Raw genomic sequence first — 18,009 nt, forward strand, 5'->3', positions numbered from 1 at the left:
ACAGCAATGGATACCTCAGTGACTTTACTGACATATGCCAAACAGTTCTGTGTGTATTTTTTTAAAAAAAGAATAACAACTTCTTGAAATAATTTAGTTCCTAATGGAACATTTAGTTTTCTGCACTCAAGTGCTTATCAGAGTTAATCAATAATATTCCTAAGGTGACTTGTTGAGTCCTTGAAACTGCCAACTCCAACAAAACATCTGATTCACTTGAGAGCAGCATTTTTCACATCCAGATGAATCACAGATGAGGTCATGAACATTAGGTCACTGCATTCCATTATAGATCCAAGTTCTTTTCTGCCACCCTTGTTTCCCAACCTGGGGTTTCTATGTCAAGATGAGAATCAAGCTCTTTTGTTTGATAAATTGCATCTAGTCAGAAATCTATACCTGTGCCCAAGCTTGCATTCACTGCTGTTACCAAATTTGCCCATTACTTTGGGGTGTGCTCATTTATTAAAGGATAGTTTCTAGGGTCTTGGTGATTCTGTCAATGTACTGCTTGTGTTACTATACGGAGCTGTATCTCTCCCTTCTGCAAGCCCTCACCCCCAGTGGAGCTATCTTGCAGGACTCAATCTCAATGGGACTGGGTTCCTCCAGTCACCAAATCAGTCATACACACAAACACACACAAATTAATGTGACACGCCTGACCTGGCTGGGCTGATCAGCATGGACAGGCTGACACCCTCATATGCCAAGAATCAGTTCATAAGAGCAACAATAAAACGCAGTCAGACACAAGCACACAGGTAAACAGAATCCCTCTGAATCCGGCTGGGTGTCCAGCTGACACCCTCATGGGCCAGCATTCAGTTCATAAGGGCACGTCTGAGTCAAACTGGGTCAATCAGCCTGTACAAGCTGATCCCCTTATGTGTTTCAAACTCAGCACGTCCCAATCTTTGGCCTCTTGATGAGCAGAACCCACAATAATTTGGGCTTCACAGGGATCTTTAGCTTAGGTAAAAGAAGCTTTGCTGCAGAGCACGGGAGGAAAAAGAAGCAGAGAAGGAAAAATATACCCAATTACTACCAGTTTGCCTATAAAAGTTATTTATTGCTAAGCATATGAAATATATAATAGTACTAGTAGTAATAGACATGCAAAAGAAGAACAAACACAAACAATGACAATATTACCCTGGTTTCACTAAGTATTGGGGGAAACTTAGCTAAAGCTTAACTAATACAGTTCAGGTTCAGAAGTTTATGCCTGGAGAGAAGAGATAGAGAGCGAGCGCTGGGATCTCACCTAGTCCACGGTACTCAGGCTGCAAAGCTGACAGGCACATTCCGTAGCACAGTCCTTGAAGAGAGAGATGATCTGTTCTTCCAGCGTCCCAAGAACGACAGGGGATGGTGTCAGCACAGGAGTTTTCTTCTTCTTTCTTCTTCTCTTTCTTTCCTCCTGCTTCTTCTTCTTCTTTTGCAGCACACACACTTACAGATTTTTATACCCTCAGTTCAGCTGCTTCGAAACACCCTCAGTAGTGTAAATCATTGTCTTTTCTATTGACAAGGGGTTATCTGGTTTGGACCATCTCAGGAAACTGATTGATAATCAGGAAACACTTAAGATTAGGGAGTAACCCAAATACTTGGGAGCCAGCTAGAGATTCCTATGGATGGCAGATATCTCATGGTTTCTTCAGGAACAATAGATAGCTTGCAGCATCAGGATTTTGGATTTTTACTTGTTGTGCACAAGCCTCAGCTTAGCATGACTTTTCCAGGTTTTACTATAGTCTTTTAACAGACTTAAAGCAATTATTGGGGTGCTCATAACCTTTTGTGGAGAGGACTTCCACCAGTCGTCTCGGGAAAGATATGACAACACATGGGATTAGGGCTCCAGCAGGTTGGATGCTGTGATGAACCCTTAACCATTGTTCCAATGTTGCCCATACCCCCTCTGACTCGGTCTCTTGCCTCAGCATTCCCTAACCCAGCAACCGAGTTTTAGTCAATCAAGTTTAAATAGGCCGGGGAATGTACGGCCCGAGATGCCTATTAAACTTAGAGCTGTGTGTGTGTGTCGGGGGGGGGGGGGGAGTCCTTAGTAAATCCAGATTAGAACTGGTCTGATAAATGCTGAGGTGGGTGTGTGTGAACATGGGTTGATTAACATTTGAAGCACAGATTCCCCATCATGCAGTGCTCTCCTGCTTCTCTGGTCCCAGAATTCACTGCAGTCTCTGCTTCAGGCTTTCTGTTTTCCATCTCTCATGTAAATGAATGGTCATCTGGTTCCATCTCGGATGCAAATGAGACCTAGGGCAGTTGTTTCACTCTTATCACCCTTATCTGGTGAGGGTCTTAGGTGCGTCTCTCGCTGCATCTTAATCAGTTTCGTTTATGTAGAGGAGGGGGGGGGGTGAGTCCTTTGTGAGTCAGACAGACTGCATCCTGTGCCAGGGTTGCCCAAGAATACAGAGCTGAGGTGTAACACTGCTGAGGTCCTTGTTACTAAAACGGCCAAAAGGAAAGCAAAATATCAATGAATTACTGGAGGAGAGAAAAATTGGACCAAGCTCTAATATCTAGGGAAGGGGTTCTAGGACTGGAGATGCAGATGAATCAGAAATCAAGTAAGGGTTTCTGATGCCTGGTATAAGGGAAATGTCTTTTGTTATACCTGGGGTCCAAAATCTAGCTTAAAGCAAGAAGCAGGAAGGAACGCAGTTGTTTTGTTAGAAAAACATTTTATTCTAAACATATTTACCACCTTTGCATGAGGTATTAAATAAGGCAGCACAATTCTATCCATCGCTCATTCCTGTTAAACATTAGGGTCGACATTTAATCCTATAACACATAACTACTGGATTCTGCTGTGTTCTGCACATGCCTGGAACTACTATAATATTGGAAAGACTGAGCAGTTTATGACCTATATCCAGGAAAAAGCTAAAAAGCTTATTTAGGAATCTCAAAGTAGATATTTATCCTCCCTCACCAAGAGGCCCGCTTCATATTGACAGGGGTCAATATAAAGCTCTAGGTCAATCTGACAGAGCTGAGTTTCGCAGCCAAGGCCACTTTCATTCAAAAATGTGGCTGGAGATATTGGTGATAGTGGTGACAATAACTGTTTTTCCATCTCTTCCCATTTTACCCAATAGTGCATTTAACAGTGTTACGTATAAGTAACCTTTAAGAGATTATGTGTAACCTTTAAGAGTGTTGTGTAGAAATTGTCAACATTCTTTGGATAAATTGTTGGGTTTTGAACATGCAAATCTCTAGGTTTAATTAAGAGAATGGATGCCACTGAAGGATTAGAAAGCAAGAATATAGAAGAAGAGTTTTATGATGTGTTTCAAGGCATAGGGAAACTGTCAACTGAGTACATAATAGAATTAAGAGAACCAAATACTCCCACCATACCAGCTCTAAGAAATGTTCCCCTTGTACTAAGGCAGAAACTAGAAAAGGAATTAGATTAGTTAACATGGGCATAATAGAAAAAGTAGAGCAACCAATTGCTTGGGTTCATTCACTGGTCATAATAGAAAAAAAAAAGATGGATCCTTGATATTGTGTCTGGATCCTAAGCAAATGAATGGGTACATCAAAAGGGAGCATTTTCCCATTCCCATTAGGGAAGAGGTTTTTTGCAATCTGGCGGAAGCTAAATATTTTTCCACTTTGGATGCGTCTTTTGGGTTTTGGCAAGTGCCCATGGAGAAGAATAGCTCTAGATGATTTAACTTTAATATGCCCTTCAGAAGGTATTGATTCCATAGGCTTCTTTTTGGACTGTGTTCTGAATCTGAAGTATTTCACAGAAAGGTGCAACAAATTTTTGAAGGTCTTGATGGAACTATGGTTTATACTGATGATGTATTAGTTTGGGAAAATACTGTAGAAGAAAATGACTTGAGGCCAAGAAAGACATTAGAAAGAGCTCACAGAGCAGGTTTGAAACTGAACAAAGAAAAATGCAAAATTAGGGTCAAATAAATAACATATCTGGGAGAAAACTCTCTGAGAAAGGGGTGCAAATTGATCCTGCAAAGGTTACAGTCATTATAAACATGCCACACCCTACAGATAAGGAAGGAGTACAGAGATTACTGGGAACGATCAGTTTTGTAGGAAAATACCTACCTAACTTAGCAGCGCAGACCAAACAGCTTAGATCACTCCTATGAAAGAATGCTCAGTGGACATGGGAACATGAACGTGAATCTGAATTTAAAAACTTGAAGGAAAATTATGAAAGCTCCAGTAATAAAATACTATGACTCTAAAAGACCCATTAAATTGACAATTGTTGCTTCTAAAGAAGGCATTGGAGCAGCTTTGCTTCAAAAAACATGGGGATAGTGGGAGATGAGTAGTATATGATCCTAACGTACTCTCTAAGTCAGAGTGTCTATTTGCACAAATCAAGAAAGAAAGTTTAGCTCTGGTATATGGCTGTAAGAAAATTCATATATTCATCTATGGGAAACCTGTGATGGCTGAAACTGATCATAAACCTTTGGTAACTATATCAAAGAAAAGGTTATCAGGCATGTTACCAAGATTATAGAGACTTTTCTTTCAACTGCAAATGTATAACTGTCATGAAGATAGAGAGCCGGTGGTGAAGTGACTCGAGAACCAGCAGGAACTGGGAGATGAAAAGAGGAAGCCGCGCTTGCATAGCAGCTGCTCGCTGCAGCTGGAACATCATCGAAAGCGGAGGGAGGGGTGGAGATGCTCGGATGACAAGAGAAGTGGCAACATGATGAAGAGAGATAGGCAGGGAGCAGATTGGAAGATGGGGAGCAGGGAGGAATCGGCTGTCAACTGCAGGGAGGAGTTGGCTGTCAGCTCCAGGGAAGAATTGACTACTGGCTCATTGGAGAGGATGGGAGACAGCATCTGTCTGGAAGAGATAGGGGGAAAAAAGAAAGAAAGAAGAAAGGAAGGTCTTCCAGGGTGTGGTCCTGGGGTCAGGTCGACATTGAGGACCTGAGGATCAGAGGAGGGAAGGTGGCAGAGACATATACTAACTTGTAAACTTTTCTTGAATCTTTGTTTTAAAAAAAAAAAAGGTCAGGTGAAAGTTCCATTGTAAAAGAGAAAAAACCTGAAAGATGCAACAAGCCCAGCTCTGTTTAAAGTACTTAAAGGTGAAGTCAATCTGGTTTTTGAGACACTCATATTTTAGAAGAAAAGACAAAACCTTATTTGTGCTTATGCTGCTTGAGTTTATGTTTGATAGTTAAAGATTATAAGGGATATAATACTTACCTCTACTGGAGAAGACATTACTCAGTCACTTGGGAAACAAGCTTCTGGCAATCCATCCAGCTCAGGAGATGCTGAGACCTAAAAATCAAGATGTAAAAACTAGATAGATCCCTAATAAAATAATCATAGTTCAAAGAACAACTTGTGAGTTTTCATGTTCTGGTTAAATAAATAAATATCTGTTTTTTTATGAGTAAAGGTCAAAAACCTCAATAGTATAGATCTGTACTTCATTGCTCTGTGGTGTTTAAGTTACATTTTCCCAAACAAACTTTTTTTACAACAAGATGCAGCAGGTGGGACTCAGAGTCACCAATGAAAGAAGGAAATGAAGAATAATCAGGCTATTTGGTATCTAATCTAATCAACTGAGGTTTATATATACTCTACAACAGGGGCGAGCAAAATACGGCCCGCATATTTTTGAAAATTAAAATTTATCTGTCCTTGGTTTCTGTCAAAGATGACAGAATAATTGCCCAGTCAAAATAATTGCCCACCCATACTCTACGAGATTCAAGTGATCACTCCACAATAACTTAGACATACAGTACACGCAAGAAAAACATGTACTTATTGCAGATATGTTTTCCAGAGCATATGATACAATGGAAAATGACAGTATTCCAGACTCAGACATAGTACATGTTAATCTAATTAAAAGAGTGACTTCTGTCATAAATAAAATGTGGGCATTAGTTGCAGAAGCTATTGCTTAGGACACCACTTTGCAAAAAGCAGTAACAGCTATTTGTGCTGAGTGGCATGGAAAATATACACCTATACCCAACTCTCATTTCAAGGAAGACCTGTTAGTACTGGATGATATTTTGTTCAAAAGTGCATGACTTCTTGTTCCAGCAGTGTTAAAGACATGTTAAACAGAAGATATGAGGGGGCATCTAGGGATTGAAAAATGCAAAAGGAGAGCAAAGTGTGCTTTATATTGGTCCAACATAATGACATAGAAAATGGTGTAGAGGCTTGTACAACATGCCTAAAGTACAGATCAGTGCAAAGATGGCCTTCCAAAGATAAGCCAGTCCTGGATGAGCCAGTAGCTCCATGATATCAAGTGGGAATAGACTTATTCATGCATGCAGGAAAAAATTATGTATTAGTGCTGGATTATTATTCTCACTATCTGGAAATTGCTGAAAGCACAACACCAAACCATATCATAACTTACATCAAATCAATGTTTGCTAGACATGGAATTCCACAAATTGTGAGAACAGACAACAGACCTCAGTTCAACTGTCTTGAGTTTAAAGAGTTTGCAAAAATATGGATTCCATCATAACACTTCAAGTCCTAAATACTCACAATCCTATGGTCTGGTGGAAAATGGAGTACAAATAGTGAAGAAATTGTTTTAAAAAGCTAGATTCAAACACAAATATTTACCTGTCACTCAAGTTACAGGGCAATGTCCATGAAACATTTATTGTCCCCAGAAGAAATGCTGTTTAACAGGAAACTCAAAATCAGGCTGCCAAATCTTGTGGATGATGCTTATCAGAATGAAAAGGAAGCCGTGAAACATTAAAAAAAATTGACAAACTCAAACAAAAATGGTATTATGACAGGGGTTCCAAGCAGTTACCACAACTATACAACAAAGGCATGGTGCTTATTTCAGATGGATGTGTATGGAAACAGAAGGCAAACCGTATCCGATCGAGTAGCTCCCAGATCCTATCAAGTAGTGACAATGGAAGGACAGATGTTAAGAAGGAACAAATGACACTTGTAGCTTGTAAAGGGGAAAAAAGAAGCAATGTTACAAGATTCACCAAAGGAAACAGAGCTAACATCAAAGCAACAAGAAATGGCAGAGGAGATTGAAAATGACACAGAAGTAGAGACATCTGAAAAAGGAAACCAAACAAGAATTGAACCAATAAGGATTGAAAATGCAAAGAAACTGAGAACTAGATCTAAAAAGCCAACACAAAGGGTGTGTCCACATGTTGCCATATGGCAATGTTGCTACAGCACCATGCTGTAGTACTTTCTTTTGGAAGTACTAAAGCATGGTGCAGTACCTGCTAAAACAGGGGACAGCGGTAACAGCTAAAATGGGGAGTGTGCTGCTATGATGAAGTAGCTGCGGATCATGTGTAGACTCACATGATTACTGTGTTATTGTAGTGCACTGTACAGAGACAAAGAGTGATGTGTAGATGTGCTCAAAGACTAATAGTGACCTGTTAAAATGTGGTTTAACTATGGGTTGAACTAAACTGACAATGTTAGTATTATATGGGGATATGTTACATGTAAATGGGAAAGATGTGTGGATTAGTGCTGTGCAAAGCTTTGATTCCTGATTCAATTAGGTGGAGATTTGGCCTGATTCAGTGTCCAAATCTCTGAATCTGAATTGAATCAGAGGACCTTTTAATCTTTCTGAATCAAACTGGAACCCTTCAAATCAACTCAGAAAGATTCAGGCATTCGGACATAGAAACAGTTTTAAATGTTTTTCTTCATACCTCTAGGTAGCAGATGGCTCATGACTGCTGTGATGCTGAGGTGAATGGGGCATCCCACAGGAGCATGGGGAGCTCCCCAGCATGCTTGGCAACAGATCCAGAAGTGGACCAGAAGCACTTCTCGTCCACTTCTGGGTCTGCTGAGGAATGAGCTGGGGGGTACCCATGCGCCCCCCCCCCCCCCCCCGCTCAGTGACTGGTGTCTCCTGGCTTGGAGGGGGCACCTGGGGTCCCCCTGCAGTCAATCATCAAGCCAGGGAGACCAGGTGTGTAAGGCACGTATGTGGGGTGTGTGTGGGGGGATGTGTGGGGAGGTGTGTGGGATGGGTACCTGGGTGTGTATGTGTGAGGTGAGTGTGTGTATATAAGAGGCACATAAGTCCCAGTGGCTGTAGGTGGCAAGGGACCCCATGGGCTATTGTGGGGCAGCACAGATCTGCTCACCTGGCTTAGTTCTAGATGGTGGGGCTAGGGAGTGGTGGGGGCTCAGCATGGGGCAGCAGGAAGGGCAGGCAGATGGCAGGGCTGGTTATATCAGGGACAGGAAATATAGCCCCAGCAGCAGGTTGCCACTGTCTTGTGCCTCCCTTGCCAGCAGTGGTGGCTGGGAGGTGCTGCAGCTTGACCTCCAGCCCAGCAGATCAGTGATGGCAAAGTCCTTGGTGTGCAAGCTGGATCCACCCAGGTGTGCCACCTTCTTGCTAGGCACCACCTCCTTCCTCTTGGTCTGGCCTTCAGTGCCTTCCTCCAGAGGGGTGGGCCCACCTTCCCAGCCCCTGGAATTAGTTGCCATTAAAGTCCCCCACTTGCTCCCACCCAGCATGAGCAGTGGGATAGAACTGTGTGTGTGTGTAGCACCCCTATGACCATGGCACCCCGGACAGTCGACCATGCCATCTGCTCATAAAACCAGCTTTGCTTTCCCATCTAAACCCCCAAACAGCTGATGAATGTGAAATTAGAGCTTTTTTTCCTGAGAGGCAAGAGATGTAGTTTAAATCCCCTGAAGAGTGTATTAAATCAGGTATCTCACGTCCCAGGTGAGTGTTCTAACTACTTAGAAGTCATGTAAGGGGAAGGAAAAGGGGGTGAGGGAGCAAATCTATTATCATCATGATTTTTTTCCAGGCTGTGGTTCCTTATTTGCAGTAGATATCTATATCCTCAAGAATAGCACACAGCTGTCCTAATCTTTTCTACCTAGCTCACTTTAGACAGTTCCCCTTCAGTGTGTAGACTCTTGTGACTCCTACTATAAAGCTTCCAAACTCTCTCCAACATTCATAGATGATCCTAGCAGGGCGTGATGCCCAGGGGAAATCAGCTTGTGCAGGGCCTGGACATGAAGCTGCAGCAGGAGGGGAGGGGAATGGGGAGGGAGTGGTGAGTGGTCGGATGTGAAGCTGACAGTGGCAGTGGTGTTAGTGGCAGCAACAGCAGCAGCGGTGGTGGTGGTGATGGTGGTGGTGTGCAGTCACCAGCATTACACAGGTCCTGCAGGAGGGGCTGCGGCCGCTCTGCCCAGCTCCGCAGGGCCCCCCAAAGCATAGGGCCCAGGGCGGTTTTCCCAATTCACCCTTCCCTAGGGATGGCCCTGCCAATATGCAAGGGGAGTCTGGCATCCAACTCAAGGCCATGTGGCCTTTATGTGAACTCAACATTTTGCCATAAAAACCCTTACTTCCTTTTGTGGATCTAATTTGTGTGGCTGTTAAGAATTTTACAGTTAGAGCTGAGACTACAGTACAGAAATCCCTGGATCAAAATTGTTGTACATGGGTCACATCTGATTTACCTGAATATATTCATATGCAAACCTTTTATGTATTCTTCATGCATTATTAAACACTGGGATGAGGGATTATTTGATGAGCTCTTCTTATAATAGCAATTAACTGGTTCAGAGAGGCATGAACTTTCATAGATGACAACCTACTTTGCTATCACCTGATGACGTAATCGGTCACCTATGCAGGCTTATACCTCTCTGAAGCAGTAAATGTCTAAGGTGTCACCCTACCCGGCTGCCTGACATCAGACTAACATGAGTAACCAACTCCCAAAAAGATACAAGGGTATAATAGTACACAAGATTATTGCAAAGTCTGTTCATAATATCTATTCTTCATTGTGTTATCACTTCAGTAAAATCATATCAAATAGATCAACTCTCCACTCTCAATTTGATAGCACCCAGCTGATTCAAAGACTTTCTTTTGTTTTTCAAATTACTTCAATTTTTGCAAGGCATTAGAAGTTCTGCACACACTGTTTCCAGAAGGGTGATTTGATTTATAGTCTATAGTAAAAATCAAAAACAATGAAGTTGAATTTCTGCTTTGTAATTTTGTGCAGAATTGGAAAGGAACATTATATAAGTAAGTAACATAGTAGCAAGCATTCCTTTATCAACAACAAGTCAAATATTTTAGGTCCTGCAGTGTCCCATATTCAGGTTTCATATTTGATGGATTTTTAGCAAAGTAGAGAATTCTATAAACAGGGAATTGAATTTAGCAGTACATGAGTCCAACTACTTCAATTTTTAATTTAAGTAGGCACTCATCCATGATGTATGAATACCAGAGTTTGAGGGAAAAAAAACAACAACTAATTCTAATCTATTACTCATATTCACAAGAATTTGGACACTTAAGAGCTAAATCAAAATGTTACTTAATATAAAGCACTATTTCAAACACTATTTCCATCTGCCTACATATAACCAAGCAAATGCAATTGTATTTTTTAATAATACTGCATGCTGATACTAGGTTTTCTGTTAACAAAAATGCATATACGTTTTCTTTTGAGAGTGGGTCATGTGTTTACTAGGACAGCAAGTAACAGTGTGGTTTTTCAGAAGTGTAAAATCTGTATCTTCTAAAATGTATATTTTCAGGCCTCTGTTCACACACAACTGAGTGAAATAGAATTATAAAAATATCCTAAGCACCAGAGAATTTGCATTTTCAATGAGCTGAGGTGAAAAAAAATATCATTTTGCTTGCTGGAATTTTGTGAGCCATAAGGATTATTCAGCTGGGTATCCTAATGCACAAAACAATTTATATCTATATTTGCTGGAGCCCATGGGCCAGGGAAATTCTTCCCTGTAATCAGTTGAATCCACACATGCAACAAGAGTATTTGGTAGAGAGATGTAAAAACACCACAATTCACTGACTTGACTGATAGACAATAAAGTATTCAAAAACACAGAAGAAGGGGGATGTTATTTGGTAAAAGGTGATATTGTTGAGCATTCAGGTCAACAAGAAGAGTAATTTAATAATATTATCTACTTAGTCATGATAATTTTATCTCTGTTTATGACATTGGTGAAAATGACATTGGGATTCTTGGTACATTTCTGGTGCCGTGTTTTAAACCAAATGTTGGAAGGGGGAAGATGCTGGAAAGAGTCACGCAAATATTTAAAGGCAAAAGAAAATGCCCAACACCAAAAATGCTTAAAAGCTTCCCTCTGTTTAGCTTATAAAATGAAAAAATGAGCTATGACAAGAATAGAGGGTATAAAGGTACCTCCACCAGGAGAACATACCAACTTATTAATAGTTTCTTTAACTCAACAGACATAACTAAAACTAAGAGTTGGGAGCTGAAGTGGGAGAATTCAAATTAGAAATAAGAAAAAAAAAATAAACTGTGAAGGGTGCTTAACCCATGCAACAAGCTAAAGAGGACAATAGATTCTCCATCTCATGGAGTCATTAATCTAAAACTGGGTACCTTAATCAATCACAACTAATTTGGCCCATTACAGGGGTAAACAAATGAAATACAATAACTTGTTTTATACAAGAATTCAGAGTAGGTGATCTAATAGTCACTTCTATGAATCCCAGGCCCTACTTGGGAGGCAGGTTAGCACTGCTAATGGCAAAAAAACCCTAGAATTTGGCTCAAGATTTCAAAGGAGTCAAAATAGAGTAGGGAACAGAATACACAAAACTCTTGAGTCTGCTAGCATATGATTTCTGAAAACACAAACATGTCTTCTTTCACAGCCAGAAGACACATTGGTTAACTGTGTAAGCCACTCTTTAATTATCTGGGTGAAGTCATCTGTTGTTCACCAGCAAGCAACAGCCTGAGCAGCAAGACAAACTGATATGGTTCATTTGTAGCTGTTTCCAGAAACCAAAGCGGGGGTAGGGGGTCTCCACAAGTGGGAATGTGCATTCCCTGGGGACAACCACCAGTGACACATATTTGTTTACTACTACTACTGCATTTGTTTTCATTGTTTCAAAACAAGTGCATGAGAGCTAATGAAGTTAAAGAGTTATTTTGAAAGGCCAGATTAAAAAGCAACTTTAATTATGGAGTCTTGATTATATGTCCATAGCATATATAATTATATTAATCATTTAAAAAGAGTAAACGTCCTAGATTCATGAAGGAAAATAAACAAACTATGATTTGCTAATTCCTGAATATCTTACCATGGTATATTATCAGTGAAACGTGTGCATGCACACATACTCTAGAAAAACCTAAAAGGATGATCTTACATTGATTCTGTATCATAAAGATGGATGTATTTGCTTTGTGCAAACCATCACCCATTTAAAGCTTCCATAACTTCCTGCACTATTAGTTATTCCATTTGCTTAGAAAAATACTATGTAATATTCATGGCTCATAAATCTTCTCAAATGTTATCTTTGAAATTTCTCAGCACTACATTTCCTTCTTTCATGTGACCCTCATTCAGTGAACTTGATATAGTACATTAAAAATCATGAATCCGTAACACTTATCTTTGCCATGCTAACATTGTGAACTTTACTTTGTATAAATTATTATGAAGCAGGGATTTATCTATTTCTGTGTGTGCATTATTTTGGAAAAAGAACATATTAATATTACCAGTCTATGTCCAGACTTTGTGTAAGTATATGTCCTTCAATGGGAATACACCAAGGCTGTGCTTTACTTGTTTTGTTAAATAAGTGAGAATCTGCTGAAACTCTTTTGGTATCTTGTTGAAAGAATTTTTACCAGCATGCAGAAGAACAAAATTTGGTTCAATATGTTTTCAAAGTGGTTATCAAAACAACCCCCCTTTTGTTAGAGCTCACTTTCCCAGCCGCACCAATTCTGGGATGGCTAAATGGTAATCTGCTCCTCCTCTCCCTCTCTTCCCATGTAACTTAAAGGAATTTACAGATGATACATTTCTTGGTATCATCTGCCAGCATTGTCAAGGAAATAAAATGGCAGCAAGGCATTAACAGCCTAATGGAACACCCCTACTACTCCCACTTTGTTCTGGGTTGGTTTCAGAAACTGATAATACAGAAATGAAGGAAAGGAAGTGACTACACTGTTTATTCTCCATAGAAGACCTAGAGCTGCGGTTCCCAACCTTGGGTCGCAACCCAGATGAGGGCTATGGGGGCAATGCCAGCGGTGTCACACACAAAGGATGAGCCAGGCCATGTGCTGGGAGCTCCCCTGCTCCCACCTCACTCTGCTCCCAGCAGCGGGTCACAGAAAAAAAAGGTTGGGAACCACTGACCTAGAGTGATGCAACCATGGCCAGATTCCACTAGCAGCATCCTACTGTATGGCCACTGGACTTGATCACACATGTATTCTGTGAACACAGAGCCTGGAAAATTGTGTTTTTAATTCTAGTGGGCAACCTTTGCAACAGTGAAATTATTTTTTCAATTATATTGCTTCAGAAAAGCTGTGAATCAATATTGTTAAATGGTGAGACAATTATTTCTATCATCTCATAATCAAAAATAACTATTACAGGTATTCTTCTACCTGAAGACTAGATAGGAAACAAATTAATTAGTGCTAGATCATAACATTTTAAATATCTACAATATATTCATGTGCTTCAGAGTTCCCCATCTCTTATTCAGCTAGAAGGAACTTATTAGCTATGTCATCTGGCATTTATGCAGCACTCAAAGATTGAATCACTGTTTTGCAGATGTGAGCATCTTTGATCATATATAAAAACTTTAAAGAATCTAACTCCTTTAATGTACATGCAAATAAGGTGAATATGAAAGTTTTGAGCTAAAAATTGAAGGCTCAATATTATCACTTTTAAAAGTTGTGGTCAGAACATGCTCTTGTTGGACACAAATTCACTGGAGAATACTGTATAACCAATTAATTCACTTTATTGTGGCATATTATTCCATGTTACTCTGTAACCAAATATCAGAAAGTTTGTGGTACGGGAGTCAGGTGACTGAAAATGAAAGCTACTATCACAAAAGTACTTTTCATATGCTATACTACTACATTGTTAACAATCAGTCAAATAATGTAATGGTTGCAGCATCAGTTGCTTAACTGAAGCAAGTATTTAATCATTAGCATCTGTTTAATTAGCTCATCAATTTCTCATTGCTTAAAGAAATTCAATCTGTACTTCAGGATTGAAAATGTACTGGAACATTGTTGTGCATAGTCTGGATGCTACTGCTTTCCAGCTGTGTATTTCATGACTTCAAGTCTGACACAGTAAGTGACTCATGATCATTATAATGCAGGAGGGAAAAAAAAGATCCAGTGTAATACTATATTAATAAAATATAATATATCGTGCTAACAACTAAGGAGACTTACCAGAAGCATAGTGAGTTCCTTTGACACCCTGAGCAGAGCAGGCTGGAAAGGAGGTGGGGATAGAGTCTTACCTGCCATGCCTTGGGCTTTCTGATTTCTTGTTGTAACTGCTGGTGCGTAGCACTACAGTTGCTATGGCTGGGGCACAGACCATATACAAACTGTCAGCAACAGTCTTGAAATATATGCTCCCCAGGGGTCAGCAGTTTGGTACCTCCTCTAAGTCTGGTGCCCCATTTGCCCCTCTGCCTGTCACATGCTATGCTACTGAGACTTATTACTGTTGCCAAAGTAAGCAGCAGGTCTGTACGAAGCTTGGGGGGATGATTCTATTAGGAGGAGATATGGCCTGATTTGGTGGCCAAATCTCCAAATCTGAATCAAATCAGAGGACCAATTAAAAGGTTCAAATTGATTTGAAGCTCTCTGAATCGATTTGGAAAAGATTCAGAGAGCTTTGGCAATTCAGGCAGTCCTCGCCGACTGCAGCAGGGAGCTGGACCCAGAGTCCATACTGCTTGTGGCAGGCCAGTATGGGGTGCTCCTGAATTGAGCCACCCACCTCACTGCACCCAACTACCTTCCAGGCTCTGAGTGCCTCCCTGGGGGTGCCTCATGTCTGGCTGACCCCCCTTCCTGGAGCACACCCGCTAGCCTGGGGTAAAAACTGCCACCACCCGGGGCTGGGCTTGATTCTGGCTCTGCATACCCTGGGAAACACAGACCTAGTAGCCTTTGAGGGTACTTGATTCACTTCAAGAACTTGGGATGCTTCCCTCAGTCAGAAGCACAAGTAGTGGTCTCCCTTAGTCAGCCGAACCAAGGGGACTCCAAGGCATAATCTAGACCCACTCCCAATACGTCTCCCATGGTAGGTACAAAGGAGAACTTTATTGGTTACAAGGGGTAGGGTTGGAATAGGGTACAGGGTAGAGCAATATCAGAGAAATCCCATAGAGCAAACTGGCATGGCTGGGTAGCCTTTGATCACACATCTTAGTTACTGCAAGCTATATATCTAGCTAGATCTCAGGTAGCTTACTCACAAGTATCATCCAGAGGCAGGTGGAGATTCCCTCTGGGGGCAGGCAGTTCCTTGATCATGAGCTTTGAGAGAGAGAGCAAGGTTCAGATGGTCCAGCTCTTCTTTCTCTCTCAGTCTTCCTCATGGCTGCTGCTCCCTCCTCCTGGGCAGTCCTTAACTTATATAGCCCTTATGACCTCATTTACCTGGTCCAATGGAGGCCAGCACCTGTTGGCTGTCAGCCAACCAATTTGAAATGCATCAGTGGTTGCTGGGCAGACTGGCAGTTCCTAGCTCCCCAGGGAGTCCAAGCCCCGCACCCAGGTATGTGATGCCAGTCAGGTAGGCAGAGGGAGCAGGTTTCCCCCCTCCCTCAGGAATGTAACCCAGCTCAGGTTACCTAAAGAGATATGGTCAGGTGTGTGCCCTCTGCAGGGCCCATCTTAACCACATTGTCACAGAGCAGAGTTTTTGGGGAGAAACAGAGGTGGCCTTCTTCCACACTTCCCCCCCTCCTCCTTTAAAAGCTTGGACATGTGGCTTTACAGAGCTATGGGTACGAGCATGTTTCATTTGGAAAGGTGACCTTTCATACCTAAAGAGTGAATACACAACATATAAGACTGGTCATAACAATAATACACATAAAATATGAAAGCACATTGGGGAACTCCCACACCAGAGCTCTCTCAGGTGGGTCTGAGTCCATCTGACCCACTTCTCAGAGTCGTTTCGCAACAGGGCATCTGCTATCACATTCTGGCTTCCCTTGATGTGTTCTACAGTGAAGTTTTTCTCCTGAAGCTGCCAGGCCCATCAATGAAGCTTGGCATTGGTGTTTTGCACTGTCTGCAACCACTGCAGTGGGGCATGGTCCGATAGGACGATGAATGGCTGCCCCCACAAATAGGTCCTCAGCTTGTTCAGCACCCAGATGGTTGCCAGACACTCCTTCTTGATAGATGACAGGTTCTGCTCCTGAGGAATTAACTTCTGGCTTAAGTACACCATGAGGTGCCATGTCTTTTGGTGCTCTTGTAAGAGTACAGCTCCTAGTCCTGAGTCGGAGGCATCAGTGACTACGTAGAAGGGTTTATCATGGACTGGTCCCTTTAGAATCGGTTGCCTGATCAGGGCAGCCTTTAGGGTGTCAAATGCTTCTTGGCACCCTTGCTTCCAGACCACTGGATCAGGGCTGCCCTTCTTGGTCAGCTCATGTAGGGGAGCTGCCATCGCACCAAGTCCAGGGACAAACTGCCTGTAATATCCAGCCAGGCCAAGGAAGGCTCCGACTTGCTTCTTGGTTTGTGGAGGTGGCCAGTCTCTAATGGCCTTGATCTTGTCCCACAAGGGAGCAATATGACCTCCACCCACACAATGTCCCAAATATACCACTTTAGATAGTGCACACTGGCACTTTTTGGCATTTGCAGTAAGACCAGCTTGCTTGATCTTGCCTAACATGGTGATCAGATGAATCAGGTGCAATTCAAAGTCCTGACTGAAGATGGCAATGTCATCGATGTAAGCCATGGCAAACTGCTCACATCCTTATAACAGGTTATTAATCAGTCTTTGAAAAGATGCAGGAGAGTTGCAAATACCAAAAGGTAAAACTGTAAACTCATATAGTCCCACAGGTGTGGTAAAGGCAGACTTGGCTATGGCATCCGGATCCAGTGCCATTTGCCAGAATCCTTTGGATAGATCGAGAGTAGAGATAACCTTGGCTGGGCCCAGGCGATCAAGTAAAGAGGCCATCCTGGGCATAGGGTAAGCATCAGGGATGGTAATAGCATTCAGCTTCCAGTAGTCCACACAGAACCGGATGGACCCATCCTGCTTCCGGACGAGTACCACCAGGCTGGCCCAGGGACTCATTGAAGGCTGGATTACCCCTAACCCTTTCATCTCTGTGATCTCCCACATTATTTATTGCCTCACCTTCTTGTTAACTGGGTAAGGTCTGGATTGAGTAGGGCGATGTCTGCCTGTGTCTATAGAATGTCCTGCCAGGTACGTTTTACCTGGTTTGTTGGAGAGCACTGTCTCAAAGTCTTTGAATGCTATGAGTAGCTTGTCCTTGCCCTGGGAGGGCAGATGGTCCGGCAGGTAGAGTTCCTCTATTCATGCCTCTCCATCCCAGTCACCATACATGACCAGCTCCTCTGGATCCTCACATGATCCTTCTACTGAGGAAATCCAGAATACTTAATCACTTCTATAAAAGTATGGTTTAAGCATGTTCACACGAACTGTCTAAGGCTTTTTCTCACTCCTGGCCACTACATAGGTCACATTGTTCAGCTTGTCCAAGATGACATGAGTACCTTCCCAAGCTACTTGCAGCTTGTCTGTCTTCAGTGGCAGGAAAACCATGACCCCTCATTCAAAGGTACATAAGTGAGCCTTTTCATCATACCAAGTGCTTTGCTTCTCCTGGGCCTGGCCCAGGGAGTCTCATGCCACCTTCACCATGTCAGTTAGCTTTTGATGAAAGCTGAGCACGTATTCTACCACGGAGGTCTTAGTGGAAGATATTTTCCCTTCCCACTCTTCTCTCACCAAATCAAGGGGACCTCTAACTCACCTTCCGAACATCAA

General features: G+C 42.0%; 1 long non-coding RNA gene across 1 annotated transcript; it reads right to left on the reverse strand.

The window, feature by feature from the left end:
- Nucleotides 1-1,051: 1,051 nt before the first annotated feature.
- On the reverse strand, nt 1,052-14,462 carry LOC109281224 (uncharacterized). The gene is made up of 4 exons (XR_002087797.2): nt 14,382-14,462; nt 6,667-6,773; nt 5,260-5,337; nt 1,052-2,481 (listed from the first exon to the last, which is right to left on the reverse strand). It is a non-coding gene; the product is annotated as an uncharacterized LOC109281224 (long non-coding RNA).
- Nucleotides 14,463-18,009: the final 3,547 nt, after the last annotated feature.

The sequence above is a fragment of the Alligator mississippiensis genome, chromosome 1 (genome assembly GCF_030867095.1).
Source record: "Alligator mississippiensis isolate rAllMis1 chromosome 1, rAllMis1, whole genome shotgun sequence".
Taxonomy (NCBI): Eukaryota; Metazoa; Chordata; order Crocodylia; family Alligatoridae; genus Alligator; species Alligator mississippiensis.